Source organism: Heliconius melpomene, chromosome 12 (genome assembly GCF_056956725.1).
Source record: "Heliconius melpomene rosina isolate 202511_hmr_F chromosome 12, ASM5695672v1, whole genome shotgun sequence".
NCBI classification, from domain to species: domain Eukaryota; kingdom Metazoa; phylum Arthropoda; class Insecta; order Lepidoptera; family Nymphalidae; genus Heliconius; species Heliconius melpomene.
The window spans coordinates 13,495,035-13,521,218 of NC_140400.1; the positions used below are offsets into that span (position 1 = coordinate 13,495,035).

Sequence of the window (26,184 nt, forward strand, 5' to 3'; positions counted from 1 at the left end):
ACATTCATAATATTCTCTTGAAAGCGACCCCTCCCACGGTGCCTTTCTTACTCCGTATATTGTAGATAAGCGACGTGCCAATAGGCATTGATGTTCACTGGGGACTTCAATAGCAGTCTATCTCCTTGATTCTTCGACGGAGAGAGGATTTAAAGTAACTCTCTCAATAAACTCAAGAATAATCACTTCGAAAGCATCAATTCCATTTTAAATTGACAAATTTATCGTTATGTTTTTATAATAGAAAAGCTGATTTGTGTATAATAGATAGACAATTGTTAAATTTTGTAGATGTCTAGTATTAAAGTGATATTTTAATATTGAATATATAAAACTGCATTTTTCTAATCTTATTAACGCCTATCTCAGATCTCGTAATCTCTATATTATAAAATATTTTTGAATATAAGTAGAATTTAATTATACGTATAATATATGTATACTTAATACGAAGTCAACATTTGAACACAAGTAGCTGTACTACGTGTATTACGGGCCTTCAAACTCAATTGGCGTCTATCAGTGCACTGTGCTAATAGCTCCTTTGAATGTGATGTGGCTGACAGCCAGCGCCTAACCGTATCCATTGTGGACCAACGATGCTCCTTCGGGATTTAGCTAGATATCTATACGAGGTTTGTTATGGTTAAGATTGGTAGGACATGTTGTACTGGACGCATATTACATAGAGAGGAATATATAAATTCTCTTTACATTAAAAATGTGATATACTCACAATCTTGTGAAGCTAAATAAACATTTATTAATTACATGCTGAATTGTGTATGTATATTTATATTGTAAAGTCCGTATATAAAATAACATTGTTTTTGTAATAAATTTTAAAAAGATAAAAAAATAATCAATTTCCTCGAGGGGGAATCGAACCTCCAGCCTGTCAATAATATTCGGATAACGGATTTATCGGCCTCAGTTGAAAGATGCGCCAACCATATGTGTTTTACACTATATGTTTAGTCATACATAAAAATAAAATAAATAATAATAAAAAAATAAACAATTAATTAATTATCAATTACATAAAAAATATCGTTAACCGTTTATAATTTATTACGACAAAATACAAACAACACGGCTGTCACCACCTCGATTTAGAAGATACTCGTAGATTCAAATTGGGTATTGATGTTCGTAGCACATAGGAGGAATTAGCGAATCTGGCCGGCGCAGTGCCCGGGGCAGAATTAAGTCGGGAGTAACGTTGTTACTACGGTAATAGCATATTACCGTTCACTGCTTCTGCTCGCGCCCGTGAGGTGCCGTGCTGCCATTTTACGCCCGAGCTCTGGTACTAAATTGAAACGATTTTTCAGTGACAGGATTGCATCGACTAACACCGTCGGCGCTTTTGATATTCATGGATTTACCTTTTGCGAGTCGGCTGACACGTTATAAAGTTGGTTAAGATTTAAAATAAAGAGTTATGATATTTTGTGATGTTAACTAATATAGTTTTGACATTTTTAAAATGTTATTTCACATTTAAAGTCAAAATCACACACACACAGCAGGGTAGATAGAGGGCACCTTGACGCTACGTTCCCCACACGTAGGAAAGAAAAAATCCTATTTTCCAAAACCTATAAAAATTTTAACGTAGAGGGATATGAACCCGCAACTCTTGGAAACAACTCTTCTTCTTCTTCTTCTCGCTCTACTTCTAGCGTTTAGATCACTAAGCTACACGTTCTCAACAAAGGTATAAGAATTTCGTTCTCATCAACCTGACGAGAACTACTATAGTGTTGGTGGAGAAGAATATGAATATATTGTTAAATCGCTTAAAATTCTTTTAAAATTTGATTACAATTTCAGAAGTTGTAAATTTCTGTTCGAATGATTACATTTTTTATCTCAACAGTTTCTCTAGTCGTCGTGTACATATAATATGAAATTACATTTGTATCCTTTTTTAGAAATTACTTCTTATAGACATTACTAAATACTGTATATAACTTTAATAATTACTTAAATTGATATATTTTTGGATATAAGAAAATTTCTACAACATGTTCAAGACCGGACTCCAAGTTGTAACGGTTAGATACGAATAAACTTTTATTTGAGTTTGCTAAATTGGATATAATTGAAAACTCTAGGCGCCTTATTGCTGGTAAATTGGTGGATGAGAAGCCGGTTATGCCGTAGACTAAGACAATGTTATTACATTTTATATCTTCATAATACTATTTTGTAGTCTTGTGATAAAAAAACTTTGTTGTATTTTTGTTCCATCGGTCTAGTCGTATTGCATAAACGTATTTTTTTAGTTAGTGTAACTAATTAAATGTAATATTTACTTTTTTTTTAAATATAATTTTCTAGTAATATTATAAAAAAAATTAGTATAATAATATTATAACTATTAAATGTACGTTTTTCAACTTATGTTAGAAATATAAAAACTCCGATCAATAACAAATATTAATTTTGTTAACTTTTATATGGTAAATGTATGTAGAGAGCTAAAATATTATAGTTTACAGTCCAATCAATATGGAAATTCGTTATTAAAGTTGAGAAATTTAAGAAGATATCTTTCACAGCAAAAGTTTGATGAAAACATAGTAATCAATCGCTTTACATTACTATGCTGCTCAAGAACTAAAGTCGAGTATTTGAAGAAACTGCAAACTACATTGGTAGCCATTAAGAGGGCATGGAATCTTGAACTTTAATCTGTTATCTCAGATTAAAAGTGGATGGTTATTTTTTGAAATTTCTGCCTTGTTTTTCCGGCGAGTTGAAGGTAGTTGATATCTTAAAGAGTTGCAAAAGCGACTGCTAGACTAAGTTTAAAGTTGATCTATTAAATAACCCCATTGGCTAAACCAACGGCTCTGTTTGATGTTTCACCCGATGCACCTTGAGAGCTTTAAGAGTCCCAAGTTATTTTTACTGTTCTCTAGCCGTGCCGCGCTAAAAGCGTTTGTCTTGAATTTTTAAAGTACCAATTGAAGTTTGAGAACAAAAGACGGCGGAAGCGATAACGAAGTTAGATTTTTAGAAATAGAATTTTATGTTACGTTAAATTGCATATATCGTAGTACATTTTCTCTATGTTTTTCTATCTACAAGAGTACGGGAAACACTGCATTTATAATATTATAGTTCTGTAGCGTAAACAAAAGCTATATATTAAGTATTCAACACGGCGTCGGAGCGGTCGATTTCGGAAATGACGAACCGATTAGTCGTAGGTCTCCCCGCTCGCGAGATATATCCGCCGGAACTATGGTGGAATTACTTCCCGCGTCGCTCCCGATGCACGCCAACAATGTTCCGATTAAAATACGCAATAAGATTCAACAAACCGTCAAAGAATCGGTGCAGAGTCGAGCCGCTTCATTAAAATCTAAATTCCCACGGTTCATTAGGATTCCCCGGTATTCTCCGAGTTCATTAGATTACTCTGGCGGAGTGGACTCGACTCGTAAATAAGTGATTAACGCAGTTGGGATTGTTTTCAGACTCTCGCCGTCGCCAGTTCAAGCGTTGCAGTGCCGAGCGAACTTTTGATACATTTAAAATGAGTTGCCCATCCTAGGCGCATTAAACCTTCACGAGATTATATTCAGGAAAATTGAAAATTTCCTTTTGCCGCTGCCCTATACAGAATCACGGCCCGCCATTCAGAATGACGAAATTTTTTACTTAAAATGCTTTAAAAGTATTAAATTGAACGGCGCCGTCATTGATCCTTTGATATTTTCAAACGACGAATTTTATGATAGAGCCTGAACGCGACGATCGTGGTAACTATTAGGTACTTTTTAAGCTGAATTTTATTACATCGCCATGAAAGAAGGTAAAAGTAATCCGGGCGCTGTACCTACGTAATAAACAGGTGAGAGTTATATCCCACCTCGTCCCTGTCGGCTACTTCAAACAAAAAATCATCTTTTAATATATTTCAAAAGTGTAATGTTTATCTAAGTAAATATGTTCATTTACAACACATAGCTGTAGGGAGGTTATTATGGTGATGTGTATGCCTATGAGTAATAATATTTACATCATCGATATACTTGACGTTATATATACAGGGAAGTTAGATGTTAGTTATCGGTACTCTCAGAAGTTAGCGGTTAAGGCTAAATGGACCCGCACGTCCGGACAAACATCGAAAATTCGCAAGTCAAACAACTTTACGCAAATTTATAACTTCCGCAGATTGGCAGCAGTTGTCGGATTTACAGTCACACGTTTAACATCTTAAATGCTTTTAAGTGGTTGTGTATTTGAAATGATATTGACGAGAATAATTTTATATTTTCCATTAAGAAAATGTTATAGTTAATTGATTAAGTATAATCCATTTTTAATTCGCATAACTTTATCATGGTATAATATATACAAATATAAAATGATTTACCTATGTAATAACAATAAAGCTTATATGCTTCCAGTGCTCGTGACATTGGAACAGCTTCCTGAGTGCGACACAAGTAGCGAGTTGGTAGAATAAAATAAAGTTACGCGCGATATGACCCAAAAATATGAGTGCAAATCGTGAAAGTTACAAGTACTAGTTGAATTCAAGTGCGACGAGAAACTTTTCAAATATTAAAATACCAAAGAGTTTTAATATATTCTTGCTGTATAAGTTGAATGTTAGTTTGACATGGACGATGATCTTAGGGGCGTTGTCCTGGAAGCTAGTGGCCCGAATACAGTTTATGCAACGGCAATAAGAAATAATGTAAGTACCATGTTGAATGTAAAATAAAATGTAAATGGTGTTTAGTGTTGTTTGGAACAGCGCTAAATGTATAATAATAACTAAACGATAAAAGTAAAATAATCATTATTGCTCAAATTGTGCTTATTTTTCATGGAATATAAAATATATTTCATCAAAGAGAAAAGGAGAATATTAAATAAAAAGAATTGAAGAACTCTAAAATCTTCAGCTTTCATATAGTCATTGTAGTGAAGCGGTAATCCTGTTTTTACAATTTTCCAGTCTTTTCTAAGCTAGGGCGTTACATAAAGTATTATCTCAAGTCGAGTGCAGGGTGCAAAGCCCTGGAGGGCGCCGCACTGTACCCTTTGTTCGTCACCTCTTGTTCTGTACTAGGTTTCTATTCTACATTCTCTAATATAGTACAAATATTTCATAAGGCATAACTTTTAGAGCCATTCCCAGAAACGTAAGTAATTTAATAAACAGTATAATAATAGTTTAATTATAATTAAAAAATATATGATTACCATATATATGCCTGTTATATGAATTTCGAAACTCAAAATATATTTAAATTAGCAAAGTGCTCCATACAATGACGTGAATTAATGACTGAAAATATTAAAGCATTTCAAATGTAACAGCATAGTTTTTATCGTTGTATAACGTAAGGTTCTATTAAGCAAAACAGAATTTATTTTTGGGCGGGGGTGAACGTACGGGTTGGTAACGGAGGGTCAACAGCATGCAGAGGTCGGTGCTACCAAGGTCGAAGTCCTGCAGATAGTTCCTTTGTTACATAATAATTTATGTTTTCATGCATATATTTACCAGCACAGTTAAGTTACCTGACTGCCATTTCAAATTTTTAGTACTTTAGTATCTAGTATTTCAAATTAATAATTATATTGCTGTGTGTGTGAGAAAACGAAGTAATAAAAATCCGAAAACATAATTTTCGGGGCACTCGTCAATTTTAGCATATATTCGAAGTTCTTTCAGTTTTCAGCCGCCTGCTCAGCAACGTTATTTAAATTGAGTCGCACGTTTCAAAGCGAACCTCATTTGCGTTTACAAAAGTGCAGATCATATTTTTTTTTCTGTGTTCGAATTGAATGCAGGGTAATGTTTTTTTGTCTCCGCGCGACTTACAAAGCCAGGCTAGGTTTGTATTCATTTTCTCACTCACCTGGAAAGAAAAGAAAAGAAAATGTTAATTAACAGTTACTGAACAAAATTGATATCATCGGAAATGGATTCCCTGTCGGCCTCATTGTAAGCGGATGTCGGTAGTTAGTTATGAGAGAACCTGTCGGATGATAGATTTTCATTTGAAAGGTTAAGGCTATGAAATACTTTTAATTAAAATTAATATGTAAAAAATTATATATTGTAATTGAATGAAACAAAAAACTACCAAGGATTATGTATTACTTGTTAAAAATAATGAAGACGGAGTATCAATTATTTAGTAAACATAACAATACATTTTCATCCACCTCCTACTTTGTATTTTTTTATCAGCTTCACGCTCTCCCGCATATAGCAGAGTAGGTTGAGTGGTGGAACTCAACGTCGGGCGTTTGCCTTGGTGCCAGTCTCAGTCTCAAGCTTAGTGTGTAATTTTTTGTTATTATATGTTTTAAAGATTATTCTTATATTGTATGTTTGCTATAAGAAATAAAAGTTAATATTCGTAATATTTTGATCCATATTTCGAAGCAAATTTTTGGTTAACGTGTGGCAGGATGTCAAAACGCCAAACGAGGCCTTTCACGTACATCTCATTTGCACGTAGTGGCAGCACAGCGGTATATTTAGGGAGTGGACGCGAGCGGTGAGCCGCGAACTAGTATTTGGCAGCGTACGCGTTCGTACACAGCCGGCTATGTAAACTAAACAACTCGTAAAAGAGTAAAAGTCATAACGATAGCGGCACTGAGAGCTGCCTAATATGAGCGGCGGCTGGAGCGGCGCCAGCTCTCCTCATTATCAGATGAGGTGCCCCGAGTGGAACCTTCTCGTTTTACGATTGGTCTCTAATTACATTCGCGATCAAGGACTAGTTTTTTACAGTTCACATGAGGGGGAAGCAAGAGTGGCCAAATACACTTTACGGAAAATATCGGTAAGTTCGAATCGTAAACAAATTCGACTGCAAATCGTTAATAATGCGCAACGGCAACGATCGGGTCACATTTGCGATATGAAAAAAGTCTAGAAAAATGTCGTAGCCGGGCCGCAATAACAGAGAGCGCTGTTTTACGAGAGTATGCTGATAAAGCTGCAGCGGCACGCAGAGTGCGGCTTGCCTTACGACGTGTTGCCAATTTATGCTGCACGATAAGCAGAGTTTGTTTAGCCTCGAGCGGAGCTGAGTTACGGTTGCTGAATCATACTTTTCTTTATTTGTTGTACTACTTCTTAATAGAGCGATTTATTCTAAATATATTTATTTTTGAGTGAATATATTAATATATATATTTGATTAATTAAATATATAAAAGTATATTGACATAGCTGAATTCATTTAAGCATTCAATATGTATATTGGTAAAATTTTATCTGAAGCATTTATACTAGTATCGAAATTGTAGTAGCAAGTGAGCCGGCTGTAGCGTTTATCGGCCGCCAATATTGTTTCGATAGGAACACCGATAGGACTCGGTGAAATTACGGCCAGATGAATTCAGCTACGGAGTGGTATTTCGGAGTTAGTATTATTGTAACATATTCAAGATGCTGGTTGACGCTCGATCGACGGTGGAATAGCTGGAATTACATGGAATCGCTCGCAAGCAATATTAGTATGCTATTGACGAACGCCACTGGAATGACGAGGCGTTATGGAGACGCCGTTGTCATAAATTTGTGTTATAAATATTAAAATTTCATTTAAAAATTAAAATCTAAATTAAATCAGGTTCACGCTGTATCCTGACTCAGCAGAGTAAGCAGAGGGAACCTAGTATTCTCCACTTCCGCCGAATTCAAGAGGCATTGCATGTTGAGTGGCTGAATTCAACACCGCAGTTTGCTTAACACCAGAGGGAAGAAACAGAAATATAAATTTAAATAAAATATTTTCTCGAGTCAAACTCATATCCTATCGCGTTTACAGTCACACTTTGTGCCCCTGGGGCACGACTGGTCTCATTATAAACAATGTGAAACCTACAATATAAATATCAGGATATGAATTTCAAATTGTTAAAGAAACAAATGATTAACACTTACAAGAGGATCTCTACTATGATTGAGTGGGTATTATTATTAAGAAGACGTATTAAGAAACCATTTGGAAAGAAATCGGGTGATGAAAGATGGGGTCTTTTTGTCGGCGACTGAAAACAGCGCGTGACGGGCATATCGTATGTAGGAGTGAATTCAGGGTAATCCAGGCATATTGGAGCACAAACATGACATGCATCCCGCCTCCGTGATATATGGCGACGCAACGCCGTGGGTACTGATAAAGAAACTTTAATGTATCAAAGAAATGAGGGTTGTATCTTGATATATCAAATTTTAATCATTAGTTTAGACAAGTCCGCTAAATAATAAACATTTATAAATGTGGTTCCAAATGGAAAACCTTATTTTTATGATATATTTATTTAAAATACGCTAACGATAGTGCTTTGTATACAATTTATATATTCATAAAATTAAATGTAATACATATTTTTCCCAGTAGTATTCAGTGCTAAAACATTATTTGCAAAGGGAAATTTAATTGAAAGCCTAAAATTATGCGTGAAGATGAAATGTCGCGCGTGTCCTGCGCCGCGGGGACCGCGGGGACCCTCGCTGGGGACCGTCAACTCAATCTTGCCCCATTACGCGCGACAAATTGGAAAAATATTCAATTACACCGCGCTAAATATTGGATTATATCAGCAAATTACAATTTTGCATCGGAGATGACACACTATCTATAAATAAACTCATTTCAACTACAGACCAGTCGTGGTGCAGGGGCACAAAGAGGGACTGTGAACGAGACAGGTTGTGGGCTCGAGTCCCAATTGGACAAATGAGATATTTAATGTTTTTAATTCAGCAAGACGTTGAGTTCCGCCACTTAACACACAATGCCTCCAGAATTCTGTAGAAAATGGGCAACGGAGTGTCTCAACACTAGGTACTCTGCCTACCCTGCTGTATGCGGTATACAGCGTGACGCTAAAAAAGAAAAATTCAACTAGAATTATATTCTTATTACAATTCCCTATTCATCACTCGAAGTTGATGAAATGTTGAGTGTCAAATGTTACACAATACGTGTGCGCCGGTGCTATATACATTTATTAGCCTTGTTATTCCCCAAGTGACCATTGTAGTGGCCGAGCGTCTTCAATTCATTCGCTTCGTGTCCGCCGCGTCTGTTGTGTTGAGGAAACCATTAACTAAATCTTATTGGACTGTAAGCGTAGATTGAGGTTATACTTATTTGTAAAGAAAATACAAATATTTTCGAATATACGTTAATACTTTTATACTTCTTCTACATGTAATATGCAGAAAACGCAAGGAAATTTGTTTTTTTTTTACAATCATATAGCTTTAATCTTGTATCTGTGCTGCTGGATATGGAAGATATATGAGAAAGAGAGAGGGAGAGCTGTTTGTTCACGGAAGATATATGAGAAAACCTTTAATTAGGGGGCATGTATTTAATGTAATTAAATTCAAAATAATGGTATTTTCTGTTTTAAATTTTGTCTGTTTGTCGATTCGTCTGTGCGTTTGTGAACGCTTATCCTGATTTAATGGTAGTTTTCACTATTCTATTTTGGCAAACTTCCTCAGTATTTGTCGCGGGCGAATCCCCGAACGGGTCGCTAGTTATTATAATAATATAATTTTAAAAGGATTTTTTGAGGACACATATGTATATTAGTCACAAAATAAAATGTTCTTGATAGCAATCAGAGGGCGTAGAAATTACTCGACTGTCCAAGTAATTGGCAATTAATCACCGGCGTTTTCTATTTCAACGTGCGACGCTCCCCCCTTCCCCTCCGTCCCCGCCCCGGCCCCCGCGGCTGGCGCTAACGAGATTGGGATTGCACCGTTTGAGTTCTAATAACAGGACACTTCATTTAGTTCTGTTAAGGAAAACTCATTGCGAATTAGAACCCTCGTGTGAGATGTAAAAATAAAAGTTATATTTTTGCAGCCTGATAAATAAATTATGAATTATTTTTAAGTAAAATTTAATATTTATTTACAATTTTGAGAATATCTCTTGATTTAGAATAGATAGATAGTTTCTTTTAAGCTTAATTATTCTGTTATTGCAAAAAATTAAAGCTTTTATTAAAATAAAGCATGATTTTATATAACTTTTCATATGATCATCTATGTGCTTAGGTGAGGTACGTTAGTTAAGATGATTTAAAATATTTTAAAAACATATTAATAATATCATGTAAAATATAAAGTTTTTGTATTTAGTATTTCATGTAACTTCCTATTTCATTTAACTATTTTTGTGTATGGAATAAGTTAAAATAAAACATGACTATTTTATTTAAAGATTTGTCAATCAGAGTAAATGGAAGGTTCCAGATGATTTAAGCTTGCCAACAGTTTTGCATCGGTAGTGATCACGGGAGTGGATTGCACGACACTCTTTCAAGTAAATTGTCTTGAGACCGTTCAGTAAACAACCCAACCCTATGCAGATGTTTATAGGAAGACTTCCGGAGTATCTCAAATAGTGGACCGAATCAATCCCATGGTTCCTTTACTTAAGGTGAATAGTACTGTTTTTGCACCTTTTCTATTTAATCAGCTAAGTACATTTGAATTACTGTAAAAATGATTGTGAAGATATCTTGTGAAAAGTGTTTATATTATGTAGATATATTACTTTTGAAGAAAATTGATCTAGGTAGGTAGTTGTTAGATAGGTAGTTGATATCTAAAAAAATACAGCAAATTGTGACTTCAAAACAAGAAACAAAGGGATTGTTTTCATTGTATGGTTTATGCGTTACTGTTAAATGTCAGAAATATTCTACGAAGTTGTCGAAAATTTTCGAATGTTATGATTTCCTATGAAGTTCTCCTTTTTACACTCTTCTTCTTCTAAGTCAAAATACATTTTTAACTGGGTAAATTGTTAATTAACTTTTTTTCGGTATAATTACTATACAGGGCTTTCAACATTAATTGACACTTAGGTTAGGACACAGCTACGGCGTAGCATGTGATGGGTGCTACTACTATCTGTTAAGCTGCGTAGGCCTTTGGCACATGCTACGAATATACGAGTTGCCAACGACCGACCGGCTTAGAGGCAATATGTCCGTCTTAGATACATGGTTGTATATTTAATGTAATATTTATGAAATTTTTATCTCATCAATACATTTATTAAGTTACTTTAATTAATACATTTATTTGTTAAATAATTTTAAAATATTAATTATAGCAACATTTTCTTTGCTTTGATTATAAATTTAAGGAAATATAGCAAGCAAGCTTTTTAAACAAAATTCTTTTATATATGGGAACAGAACGTTTTAACACTAGGTTCCCTCTGTCTGTGCTGTTTGCGGGATACCGCGTGAAGCAGATTTTTTTATTTGTTTATAATAGTATTTAAATATATTTATTCCAAAACAACATCTTGTTATCACATTGTATTATATAATAAACCTAGTGACGCAATCAGACCTACACAAATGGAATGAAGACAATCAGCGTCGGAGTGCGAAACACTGCCGTTATCAGATGTATTGCAAATGCATTGTAAATCAATGCGCCCAGGTGTAACACGTAGATAATGCCAACTCACTATGAGTTAACTTACGAGACTCTATGTGTTATACGAGTGAAATGTTATTATTCTTTAGCTATAGTTATTTTATGGACGAGTGTGTGTCTGGTTGTGGGTTTATTCTCCATTTCATGAAATTAAATATTAATTTTAATTGATATTTTCATTTTTTTGCTCTGGCACTAAGGCAATAAAAAGTCCGGCGTTGAGTTCCGCCATTCAACACGCAATGCCTCAAAAAGTTCGCAGCAAAATAAATAACGTTATGAAATACCTTCCTGCCTTACCCGATAAATACGCTATACAAAAATCTTTTCAAATCGAAGTTCCTAAAATAAGCACGTATAAACAAACAAATTTTCGGATTTATAATATAAGTTTTTTAATTATATTTTATCTATTCAATTCAATTTACGATAAAAGTATAACTGCCCGTTCACAAAGGTAGACCTGTAAGGGAAGCTTATCTCAGCGGGAAGAGCATGCGGTCTCTATTTAGGGATATATTTTAAATAGAATGTAGAACATTTTTGTGGTTCTCATTTGGGAAGCCTCTTAGTAGTGTAAACGATGGTTATGAGTGCAATAGGAACTGAAAAACATTATATTCTTTATGCAGTCAACATAGCCTTCCAGCTTCTCATGCTACGAAAAGGCGTAATAATGTATTACAAAAACATATTGCGTAAAACAGGACATAATAATAAAGACATACATATATGTATGTATGTGAAAATCCATTAGCCTTATATTTTTGTCTAGACTAGATTAAATATATATTTGAGATATGTTAAAAATTTAAAAAAAAATCAAAGGTACATTTTATTTATAATAATATGAATACTCTGGATGTTGTATGTTGATATATTTCTATAGCCAATAACCGATAAATCTCGATTTAGGTTCACGCCTGTTTTCTGTATGTCAGTCTGGCTATTTTTACTGCTTACTCGATAGTTTCCTATCAATATTTCTATGTAAAATAAACATTATAGAGATTTTACGTACATATTTTGATATTAACAGTCTTATACATACATATGTATACATATATACATTAATATCCTATCCTAAGTAAAAAAACCGGGTATTAATTATAAATATATGAAAAGAAAATATTAAATAGAACAATATACTAAGATTTTGTTTTCCCAAAACGTATTAGTTTTGAGTTTATTTTAAAATTTCATCTAGTGCTAGTATCATTATAGTTAGAAGGTATACAGCTTAATTACATTAAAAAAAAATTATTAGTCCCATATATATGTAATACTTATAACATTATATTTAAATAAAATATTAATAAATTAAATATCTTCATTGTTTATTTTTTAATGTAGATGTCCCACCCACGGTCGCTCACTCAAGGAGGTTGTGATGGGCCGAGCAACGAGTGCACACATCACACCCAGGTTGAGTGAGTAACCGGAAATGAGCATTTCACATTTCTTCTGTTCTTCGTTCTTCATTCTTTGTATCTTCTGTAGTTCTATTCTATATTAAAAAAACTTTCATCTGTACATCATATAGTATATTCTTAGATACAACACAAACACCGTTTATCGCTTCACTGTGTATCCTGCACGTAACAAGGTAGGCAGAGAGCGACCAGTGTTAAGACACTCCGCTCCCGAATTTCCGCCGAATTCTGGAATCATTGCGTTTTGAATGGCGGAACTCAACGCCGCCCTTTGCCGCGATACCAGAGCGAAGAAATGAACATATTAAATATTTAATTTCAATCGAACCCACAACCTGCCGCGTTAGCAGTCACATGCTTGACCTCTTGAGCCATAACTAGCTTATGTAATTTAAATAATTATTTTATCTACATTCAAAATGAAATACAATATGGAGTTGAGTAATATTGTAAAGTAAGGTATATCATGTTTTCTTCAAACGTTGCGATATTCGATTAGAGGAAAATTTGTAGGTAAATTAGTGAGAGCGTTATCGGGCGGCCGGTGTAGCCGTAAAAATAGACTCATAATAAACATGTGAATCGACAGCTTACTAAGATTCCTTCAGCGGCTCACCGTGTTTATACCATAAGCTTTTATAGTTTCTCCTTTTAGTTATTGTTTGAACTTGTGAAATTTTTGATTTAGCACAGTAGATGTTACGAGTTTCTGCGGTATAGGCTTAGCTATAAATTATTATTATAGTTTATATAATTTTCTTCTTATAAAAAACCCACCGTTTAGTATGGAAATACCTAATTCGTTTTTTTTTTAAGTTGGTATAATTTTATAGCATACTATTGTATGAAGACTTAACGTTAAAAAAGTAATAGGACACGTTTAATACAATTTATAGCCAACTCAATTAGCAGAAGGGGTTAGTTGAATACAATGTCATCACTTCGTTGCTATATAAACTACGCGTCCCTGCGTTTACGAAGTAAATTAATTTGCCTTTTCATAGGTTTCTTTCATTTCCTTATTGTGACATGGAGGGTTGAGGGCGTGAATTTTCATGATTTGGTAAAGTGATATTTACAATATTTGTAGGGTTTCATTTGATTTTAACTGTTTATCGCTACACTATCATAACTGCTTTAATTAAAGGTAGGTATTATTGTACAAAATAAGTATAAATCAGCTTCACGCTGTATCTTCCACATAGCAGGATAGACGGAGAGAACCTAGTGTTAAAACACTCCGCTACCCACCTTCCGCCAAATTCCGGAGGCGTTGCGTGTCGAGAGGCATTTCTCGAATATTATTGTTAAATATAAATAGTGCCAATTTGATTCTAAACTAAAAATGTCTAACTAATATATTGTGTCAATATAAATATATAGATATCGATCGACATACTCAAGAGCTATTTTGTATAGATTACCATAGGCAGGTTTTGCGGTGAATTGCTGTTAATATAAACTTGCAACGTAATATCAGATGACGTGAAACATAATATTCTGTGGCGAGTGTTAGATATCAACAGACATGCGCACGCGCCGGACGACGGAAAGACGGAAGCCGCCTACGAACTTCCGATGTGATAAGGCTTTGTATGATATATATATTATTTTTATAGATAGTGTTACTGTACGTCCATCCGGAGCTTATAGAAAAAATATTTTATGATATATAAAATAATACCTAATATATTATATTCAATTTAATATTTAATCCATTTAGTTAATAAAATTTAATTTACTTTTTCTTCATCGTTGGTTATGTTTACGCTATGTACAATAAAGTAATATAGAAATACAATATATACAGCGTAAAACTGCTATAAATCTTCGTCTGGAAAAGCAGAGACAGAGTTAAAGCACGTGCCAGTGTCGGCGCCTTCAATCTAAGTTTGTCCGACGTCCGCTACACTCTTGAATAATGAAATAGGGATTGTCCTAGAATTTCGCAACGCAACTTTGCTGATACTGATAGGTACTCTATAATTACATTTATCTTATCTATCCATAATTTAAAACCAACCAATCTTTACACGTGTCAATGTTATGTATCTTTTCACCCCTATCTAATGTGCAAAAACATCTAGTATCTGTCACTTAAAGCCTTCACTCTCGTGTAAACGGGTGACCTTATTTTTTGTTAAAAAGCTCGAGCTATCAGTTCGTCCGCGACACAATATTACCCTGTATGATTATATATCGCGTTCAAATCATGTCATCGTTCACCCGCTTTGGGGCGCGTCTTCAAAGGACGTGTCGTCTGAAGGTACCTATATAACGCTCGTGATATGGACTATTGCCTTTTTATCAGCTATTGAGACATTTTAAATCTTGTTAAAGTCATTAATGTTAGATTAGTAAAGCATTTTACGAGATGTGATACTTTATAGATTTATGTTAAAATATATTTTATGCATTATGTTTTCAGCTTCACAGAGTAGGAAGAGGTTAGGACAGGGCACAGGAAGAGGGGACAGGTGTCAGGACACTCCACTCCCCACTTCCCGGCTGGCTTTATGTAAGTAAATTCATCCATACATACATTGATATAGAATATGGTGTGCACGCAGAATTTCATTTTACATACTGTAAAGATACCTATGTACAGTCGAGAGTAATATAGCAAAACGCATCTGTTATAAACGTCCACGGGACATTTGCAAAGAGATGACTGTTATGAATCTAGAGTGTGATGGATGGATCTGCAGCGAAGCCACTGTCATACATACATACATACATACATATATATACATATATATTTATTACAGATTTCAGTACGTCTGTACGGCTCACCAACTATGCATGTAAATATATGATGGATTGTGATATAAGATAGATGATAAACTCCATTTAAACGACATTACTCGTATATAGATAATTTATTAAAGTGCTATTTCTAAATTCGAAAGCTTTATAATATAACTAATATTTTAAAGAGAAGACTAATTAAACATGTAACTTCTTTAATTTGTTCTGATAGATAAATGTTTGGCAACGTAGTACGAATACGAAAATTGTTAGCACTTAGAATTTTCCGCAGAAAACTTAAAGACATTTATAAAGTAAATTAAGTGTAGCAGAGAAGCAATTTGTCCGCAGCTTCTCACCCTTTGCGACCGGGTGACCTAAAAACTGTAGTTTTCAAAATTAAGTAAACTTTCTGTCACATACTGTCTTTTTCAGTAATACACATTTAACGTAATGTAAGTTTATTTTCATGAAAGAATAAGTTGTTATCTATATACTTTATTTTATAGTTGACTGTATTTTACACTCCGTAGTTTTAAATAACAAAATATTACACTTCACAATATAACCGTTTAGTATATGGTGATGCAGAATTATATATTTTAATTAACAATTTGAACTTTTAATTTAAGCAAATTATGTATCTAATAAATAATTTAGCAAGTCGGTAACTTCGTTCACCATTAAAGTTAGTTAAATGAAAACAAGAGGTATTCTATAACTTTGACCTTTTCCGAGAAGCCATAGGCTGAAATGTTATTGTACATATCAAAGCGTTAGCTTTGAAAACAGTTTATAAATACAACGGTACTTGTAAATTTTCTTGGATACAGATTACGTAAGATGAAGAAATAGAGTAACTTATTATGCAAACATATATTTGTTTTGAATAACTGAAATTCTTGTTGTTAATTTACTAAATACGGTTTATTCTAGTAACAGTAATAAATAATATAAAAATGTATTCATCGATTATTACGTAATAGCAGCAAGTTATATTTGTAGAGCATTGTTTGTTATAAAGTTCGTACTGACATGTAATATGTATCGGAGGTAGCGACACTGCGACGGAGCACTTAGCGGGGCGTACGGCTGCCATCAATCACAACACCATTTTATATCAAATGTCGCTCTCAATCAATTTGTGCTGGGATCATATTCCGAACTGCTAGGCTGAGCGCTTACCTTCTTCTAAATCTTTTATGGAAGAATGGTGCTTTCCTTACAAGGATAATATTAGTGCGGTATTTGTTTGTAAATGTGCCTGATCGAGATGTTTTTAGTTTCAAGTTGTCTCGTACATAGCATGGTAGGTTGAGGGAATTTCGGAATATAGTGCTGAGACACTCTGTTCCCATTAAGACACTTCCGTTCCTAACTTCCGCGGAATTCTGAAGGCATTGTGGAATTTTTAACAAAGTATCATACTTTAGGTATAAGTTGTTTATTATCGACATAAATATGTTTATACAATATTTATTTAAGTTACATATACGTAGTATTGATTATTATACTATTATAGGTATTGGTTGAAACAAAAGCGTTTCCCTCTAACAATAGACCATTAAGGCATATTTTTCATGTTTCTCTAAAAGGTTAATGTGACTAAGCCAAGAGCACGAGTATGTTACGCCATTTCTTTGTTGAGATTTTCCGCAAAGATGACTAATATTGGGTGACTTTGTAATATGGCCGGAGTATAGGACAGACGTAAGTTTTCTAATGTGAGAATGAGTTTTGACTAACCGCTATAGATAATTAGGGAGTTATCTTTCGCGTGACTGTTTTTATTTAGTGAGACATTTTCTCAGGAACTTGCTTTGACAGTTTTGTAACTTCCTTTTGTCTTAACTTATAAAGGGAGTTATACTCGCCTTTACTCATGACTTCGCTCGCTTTGCTGTCTCTACTGATCCCTAACTGTAATTAAACATTAAGATGTAATTGAAACGTGAGATGGTGTTGATTTTTTTTTAAAGACGCCATCAATATTTTTTTTATTCTTTTTTATATTTTTTTAACCTCCAATTGTTGATTCTTACAAATATACAATATTACATAGGGACCATTTTACACGTGAAACCATAAGAAACAAACAAATGCACTTTTACATATATAATCTTACTAAGGATACACTATATAAGGATATACTGTTAAAAAAGTGTTAAACATATTGAATTTACCAGTCTACCTCCAAACAAAAATATTTCTAGTTTTATTATAAGATTACGATGCGGATAGAATATTTTGTTAAATACATTAAACATTATTTAAAACGTAGAGGGTAGAGTAAAAAATATGATATCAGCGAGTGCTAGGGACGTCTTCATTAAGTAGTCGGCTTGTTAAGTTTTTTCTAGTATCAGGCTGACAGCAGCAGCGGGGGCGGACCCGGACGAGATAAACTATCTTATCTCCCGTTTGTACGAAAGAAAGCTCAATCAATATTTTTGTATGGTAATGGTGTGTTTGTTATTGAAAAATATTTAAAAAAACAGGTTCACGCTGTATTCCGCATACAGCAGGGTAGACAGAAGGAAGCTAGTGTTAAGACACTCCTTTCACTACTTTCCGTCGAATTCTGGAGGCAATATTTGTTTTTGTTATATCTATTATAATAGATATCATACATATTTTTCTTTTATAACTATCATAAAAATGTCTCTATGTGCATTTGATAAGGTTAAATGATAATAGACACCATTCATATTTATGGTATATTTTATTGGATGCCTGTTGTGACTCTATAAATGGCCTAATGGATGTTGATTGCTTCACAATGCGCATGAGTGTTATCGGTCTCCCAGCCGGAGCACGATGCTCTCTTTCAATTTATATCAAACACGATATATTGAAACAAACGAAAATGGAATGAAAATATAATATGTACCAAATTGTAGAACAAAATATTTCTAATAAATGAATAATCAAATAATAATCTCACCATATGACAGATTTCCTCCATTTTCCCGCGCACAGAACCAACGCAATGAAAAATATGAACAATTCAAGATATATTAGCGTTCGCGTTGCTCGACTGCAATTGCATTAGGATTCGAAATAAAAATAAGCGGCATAGAGTAATAAAACCGCGTTATCACCGCGAAACGTACAATTAAATGGAAGTTTTGATTTAAAATGTTGCTAGAACAGAACGACCGCACAGTGCGAGGTGCGAGCGTATTGTGAACGAACGCGTTGTGGACTCTTCGTGGCCGAGACCCAGGAGTACTTCGGCCGGCGGCGGGCGGGCGGTTATAACAGGCCCGAACGGGGCGGTGCCGATAAAAAAAATGATAATATATTATTAAATACATATTAAATAGTGCACTTTACGTATCCTTTATGAGTTTAAGCATAAACATCTGTTATGGAGCCTGGTTCGCTTATCTGAGCGGATGTATTGCGACTAAAAAAATCTATGTCCAATATTTTTTTATATTAAATACATTATATAAATGTATAATAATAATAATAGTTATAAAATGTTGTTTCGAATGTAAAATAATGAAATCGATAGTCGTAGGTAACGTGCATGTTTCGTAATCCTATTTGCCGTGCGATAGCGTGTGACTCAGTATCGGAATATAATATGGTTTAGCACTTGTAAGTTTTGCCGAATTGTGGCTTCATAATACTGTTTATCCGATCTATAATAAGCATTCGGTGTTTTGTAAATTTTACTTTTAGTTAATATTAGGCACTATTATGTTAATATTTTATTATTGGCTACTTTAAGGAGTCCTTAAATATGTTTATTTTATATAGAACTTATTCTAGAAACATAGTCATTGTGGGCAGTATAATTTATACTAAAATGTAGCGTTGATAACGTGACGATTCCTTAAATATAAACATAATTACGTTTGTGAGTTTTCTCACTAGACGTTGCTGTGAATATTACCTGAAACAAATAAATTATAATTAATACTTTTACTTATATTTATTGTAGATTGACATATTGGGTGATGTTCTGTTAATATATTGTTGAAATTCAATCTAATCTATTCTGATATTGCTATAGAATAGGGATGGTTTTTCCAAAATTCTACCAACACGATGGAATGTTCAAAATTTCAAGTTGCAAATTTAAGGGCATATACTTCCATTTATTTTTATGAAGTTGCTTAGGTAAAATATAATTACAATTCCTATGTTGATGGGGTGTTCGGAGCAGTGTACCAGTTTATGTAAAAAATAAAAAATAAAAGCTCTACGTAACCGCTGATTTTTTTTCCAACCATCCAATAAACGAGTAATAAATCGTCAAATGTCGATACAGGTGGCGATGTGTCCCGCGTTAGCCGTGTTAAGATTGCGTCTATAAATAACTAAGCAAGTATTTATGCGACAAGACGTCTACACTGTGTGATCGTCTGAGAGTGATTGCCATCTATATGAGAAAGTCCCAATAGGTGGCGTAAATCGTGATATTAATCAATTAATAAAAAAATATTATATTTGTATATAATTTTTACAATAAAAATGTGTATTTTTATAACAATGTTAATAGCGATGGTTTAGAAAATGATATCAATATTAAAACAAAGACAAAAACATTGGCGAGGAGGAGTCGCTTTCAAACTTGTCAAATGTGACAGGAAAAAGGGCGGGAAAATGTCACCATAATGGATGTGTCAACGACATCGCGACAAAGGGAGGTCTATTGGCATGCAAGGGCTTAGGCCGACGTTCGATGGTTTGAAAACGGCTTAAACATGGCTTGATTCGTATAGCATTTTTAATTTTAACTAAATCGCAATGGTTTCCAAAATAGGTAGCAATTTAAATGAAAGCTCATTGCAAGCAAGAGACTTACAATGGAGTCGCCATAATCAGAATAATGAATGCGATCGCTCAACGCGATAGTCAATAAATACGGGGCCCGTAAACATGTCGAAACATGATAGATGATGAAAGCTTTGATATGATAAAATATGTATCTTCAACAGATACTGTGTAGTTGTCGATGGTGGAGATTATATTTTTTAAAATAAAATCAATAAATTTACATGTTAAGATATTGAAATATTAGTGAAATAAACTGTAGCAGATGGAAAAATAATTGGGTTGACATTTACCATCGGCTATATTGGTCGTTATCTGTAACCGCCCCCTGCGCTCCATTTCACTAGTAACCTGATAGGGGGCGACTACTCGCCTTATAATGGCCACCTCGGCCCCTTTTTTATTACTGACCCGCTAGTAAACAGATCATTCGGGTTTGTGGTGTTATAAAAACGAAATTAACTCGCTCCGGTGGATGTCCTGGTGTCTACTAATCCAAGCATTGGTATTAAACAGTGAAATCGCCATCGGATCATGCACATTTTTGAATATAAAAAGTGCTGTGAAAATACGTCCACATAAAGAAAATTAAAATGTTTCTTTGTAATTTTAATTATATTTTATGTGTGTGTAATATCCAGTTGCTATTATATGACTTACGAATGTAGCATCATATATAAATATGTAATAAAAACGTTAATTCATATTCATTTAACTCATGTTTCTATAAAGATACTTGTACATTCGCGTGCAGCCGACATGATTCCGAGTGGAGCTTTGTGCAATGGAATATTGTGTTAATAGATTAATCCAATCAAAATATTAATTCCATAACGCAGTTCGCCCATATTTACATTTGAATTGTCTGATTCGTTCGTTGCGTTTGGTTGACATTATTATTGATGACGAACATTCACTTCACTCTTAGTTAAAACCAACAAGGTACTACAAATGAGAATAATTATTCTCGTCTTGTAATTTTTAATTTCTAATATTAATAATAGTCTTGCAATATCTAATATTAATGTAAATTATAAAATTATTATTATCGATATTACGATCATTGGAAATCTAAGGGTGCGTGCTCTTTCCGATTTGTTAAGGATTAAAGTGCCAGTTGTGCGTTTGTGATGTTGTTTTAGCATTTACAAATATCCCTCTATTGATTTCTATTCAACGTTTTCACTTTAAACACTATTATATAACAAAATTAACAGTAAAACGTTTGTAATAAACTTGGGTAAGTAAACTTCTTTTAATTAAAACGACTGAGCTTTATATCTGGCCATATTTTCTTTGTCGCGCTGTCTGCTACATTAGATACCAAAAGCTAGGAACCGAGTGAGCCTTTTACACAAGACAATTGAGTCCATAAGAAACGATAATTGCGGTTTAGCACTGATGAAATGAGCCGGGAACATCGTGTCGTGGACTCAATATTTGCGGTGCAATACAACCTTTATTGTAAGATCAACACGTTTCGGAGGAATATAACAATTTTGGCCATCCTTATTACAAGTTTAATGAAACATTTTATACTTTCTGGCAAACCCAAGTAAGATATTTGTCATCTTCGTATTGTTACAGATGTTTTTTCTAAATCTTTATATTAAAAAACAAGGCATGTGCAAATCAGACTTGACCACCGAGGGTTTCGTGACAATTTTAGAATTATAGATCACTGACCGACGAATACTCAGTATGTAATGAAGAGGTTAGTGAAAAATTGAGGATCCAATATTAGATTCATTTTGCCGCGTTAAGTACGGGAAAAATTAAAAAAAAAAAAAAATAATAATTAACTGATACCACACGAATATCTCAAACAAACTTTGTACGTATAAAATATATTAAAAAAAGTAATTACTAATTTTTGCTATTACCTTTATTTATATTTGTGTATGAAATATTATTTGTATTTTAAACTTTAGGTCTAAAAGTTGAAGTAACGAAAGTTTCAAATTTAAAAATTCACATAAGTTAATGCACTAGCGATATGCCTGCATGTTACGGGTAACTCTATTCTTTCTTATTTACCGTTATTTCGGCGACTAAGACATATTTCTCTACTAGCTCGAAAGGAAATAGATAACATTCAGTCATAAAACTCTTTTGAATTTTCGATGGATTTTAACTTCTGAATAAATTTTCTATGCACAAGCTGGGTTCGTGATAAGTAGGTTGTATCCGTAGTCTGCCTGTAGTCGCGCATTTATCATTGCAGGGTTCAAAGTTCCCATACAATAACGTTGTTAGTTGTATGTATGGCTTTTTACGGTATATATGCAAGCGAAAGGAAGGAAAAATCGAAAGATAAATTATGATTTAAGCTAATAATAGCTCTGTAAATTTTATATTGTAGAAGTATATATATTAATGTTGCATTTGCATACCTAATGCTTATTTTATGAATATTGGTATCAACATTTTGAATTTCATAAAATGTTTTGAATATTTATTAAAATAATATCATAAGTTCTTGTTTTTATATACTGTTGTATGAAAAGTATAATATTTGACCTGATTCTATTTTTTTAAATTCTAATTTGTAAGGCGAGTAGAAAGATAATTGATAATTATTTTATATAATCTGCTAAGCTTCAAGTTGGTATATGCTTATATTGAAAATAGATTTTTCAACGTAAAATGAAAAATAAACAAAACACGCAAATATAATAAATCAGAAACTGCAATGGCATCCTATTTCAAAGCCACTGTAATCGGATAAAAAAGATCATAAAGACGGGGAATTACAGTTATTTTTAAATTGCACCACGAAGTGCTGATGGAGATACATTGGACCGCGCTGGTCCTACTATAATTTATCAACTTAACCTCTTGTCGGGTTTTGTACTGGGAATTTTATAGAATTGTTGGACATTTAAAATTACAGCCGGTTAAAACTTCAGAGGGACTTAACTTTTCATTTTTAATTTACGGTCACATGTTACGTCTAAATAGATGTTTTTTAATCAACGTTAATTTAATAAGGTCCTATACAGAAAATGATACTCTAAATGATATAATTTTGGGTATATTTTGGTCTACATTATGTAGTATTGTAATTAACCTAGTGTTCTACTAGGTTCCCTCTGCCTACCCTGCTCGTGGTCGTATTGCATTCGCCACTTTCTACCAAATTCTGGAGGCATCGCGTGTTAAGTGGTGAAACTCAACGCAGCGCGCTTTGCCTCGACACCAGAGCCTAGAATTGGAAATATAAATTTCAATAGATATTTCATTTCCTCGAATGGGGATCGAACCTACAACCAGTCGCGTTTATAGTCACCACGATACAACTGGATTCAAATAATACATTGTTAATGTTGCTTTGCAGACTCGACCACTTACGTTCTTCTATGGACCTGTCAATATTAGTAAAATGGATAATACTATGATAGCAGTTGACGTTGATGATAGTTGTTTTGTTTTATTTCCTAATGCGCCTTTATTACTAACAGCGTAAAAGTTTTGCGTTGCCTTTTAGAAAAATTGCTTTGGGTAGAATGTCAGCTATCGAAAATACCTATTATTGTAACAATACGTTCTTATGGGCAATTATACCCAAAAAAGAATATATAAAAATATTTTCATCGACATTAAAAGTTCAATATTTTATTTTAGTAGCTTCTGTCAAATGTCTCTGTACAAATATTGTAAAAAAATAAAATATACTAAAATATTACTATTAAAACACTATATTATGAAGAAATTCACTCAGTTTACATAAATTTTAAGATATAGGTTAAGGTTAGAAATTTTTACTTCTGGCAACCTTGAGCTGGAGTTCGTAAAGAACGCCGCGGATTAGATAGTGCTTTTCCACCATTCAACTCTTTAGTTGCAAGTTGTACTCAGTTTTATTTTACACTCAATTTATCCCCAAACATTATCTAAATCGGATAACGTACGTTTGCCTTTATTTCCTTTGGGATTACATCTAGTTATTGGATTTTCGTGCTTTGGTTTTACTTCTTTTAAATTTGTTGGAAGTTAATACATCTAATGCTTAAAGGTAAAACAAATGTATATTAAACACAAATATATTTTAAACACATCAAAACTCTTCCACCGCGTGTAGAATCAGTGTGAAATTCAATTATTAATAACGTCATTTTTTATTTAAAACTTAAGTTAATATAATAAAAACGTTAAATATAAAATATATTTTAATTATTTTGTAAGTATATATTAGTGTTTGTTAATAACAATCTACTGTAACATATCTAAAAGTACAGCTATTTCGTAATAAATGAAAAAGGGATTTGTGGCTACGTAATCGGGCTTCGGGCAGGATTTCAACCTCTCTGTAAACACTTTAATCGGGGCTCGTAATCTCTACTACCTTGTTTTACTTTTTTTTATTTATATGCTTTTTTTTCAGCTTCACGCTGTATCCCGCACATAGCAGGGTAGGCATAGAGTACCTTCATATGCTTTTTATGCGACCTTCCTCCAGCATTATCGATACTGTGTTTTCGTAGGCCAACTCACGATCCTTCGCAGGATCATAAGTGGTAAGAGAGGGGGACCCGGCTGCCCGGTGCATCGGTCGGGTCATTAACCTTTTCAGTCACAGTCATACAAACAACATTCTTATATCTCTATCATCCATTACGTCTAATAATATTTCCTATAATATAATCGATCGATTCACATGTTAACATTAAATTCCGTTCTATATAAAAATAATAATTGTCGTAAACCATAAAAAGTGTAAAGACGCAATATTGAGCCGAGCGTAAAAACGTGGTTCATGTCTTAAAAAGCCTTTAAAAGTAGTATCAATCCAATTTCCCTATTGGCGTTCAGAGTGTCACCGCATAAAATAAAAACGTCTACGTTACAGCCTCCCACCCCCTTCCCTCCCCCCCTCCCTCCGCTGGCACTCCGCGGCACTGTGGAGGAGGGCATAAAAATTCGTTAATAGCTCTATTTACTGCATTAGTAATATTATAAGGCGTTGAAGGCAATATTTACAAAAGCAATAGCTTATTAAATATTTATTTAGTACCTACGGTATTGTTCAATTTTATTGCTTTGACCGTTATTTCTAAATGTATATGAATATGGATGTATGTATGTACGTACAAGTAATATTTTGGATATTTTACTTTTTGTATATTTTGTCACTTATATAAGAAAAAATTGATATTAGATACTATTATTCTAGCATACATGAAATTGGTGGTGAGTTTTGGTATTCTACTTGTAATAGTGTACCTAAGGTCTCTACAAAATGTCAGCTCTGTATGAATTATTGTTAATTAAAATGTCAAATTAACCAGACTCCATTTAGCATTTACTTTTGTTAAGATATTAATTCTGGAGGCATTGCATGCTGAGTGGCGGAACTCGAAAGAAAGGTCGAAGAGGCGAAAAAATGAAAATATCCAATCCTCGAGTGGAAATATAACCCACAACCTGTACCAGTCACACTTTTCACCCCTGCACCACGACTGCCCTCTTAGTATTTAATACCTTTATTAGATTTCTAGGCTAGAAATTAAATTATTAATTTCAAAAAAATACCTTGACAATGCAAAACTAATAATTTAATAAACGTTCGTTTACATCATGATTACGTCGGATAATGCTCCTCTAAAAGGATTACGCCTTCGTGAACAATACAAGCGATTATCTCAGTGAATGCTTGTCAGCGACATCAGGCCTAGAGTTATTGTAATATGTAAACGAGCCCGCCCACCGAAATTATCTCAGATTTAAATG

General features: G+C 33.6%; 1 protein-coding gene and 1 long non-coding RNA gene across 2 annotated transcripts in view; both read right to left on the reverse strand.

The window, feature by feature from the left end:
- Mmp2 (Matrix metalloproteinase 2) overlaps positions 1 to 26,184 on the reverse strand; it is a 121,173-nt gene that overhangs the window by 12,329 nt on the left and 82,660 nt on the right. The window lies entirely within an intron of this gene.
- Positions 5,661 to 19,079, reverse strand: LOC146534019 (uncharacterized). Its single transcript, XR_014878596.1, has 2 exons — positions 18,611 to 19,079; positions 5,661 to 5,897 (listed from the first exon to the last, which is right to left on the reverse strand). It is a non-coding gene; the product is annotated as an uncharacterized LOC146534019 (long non-coding RNA).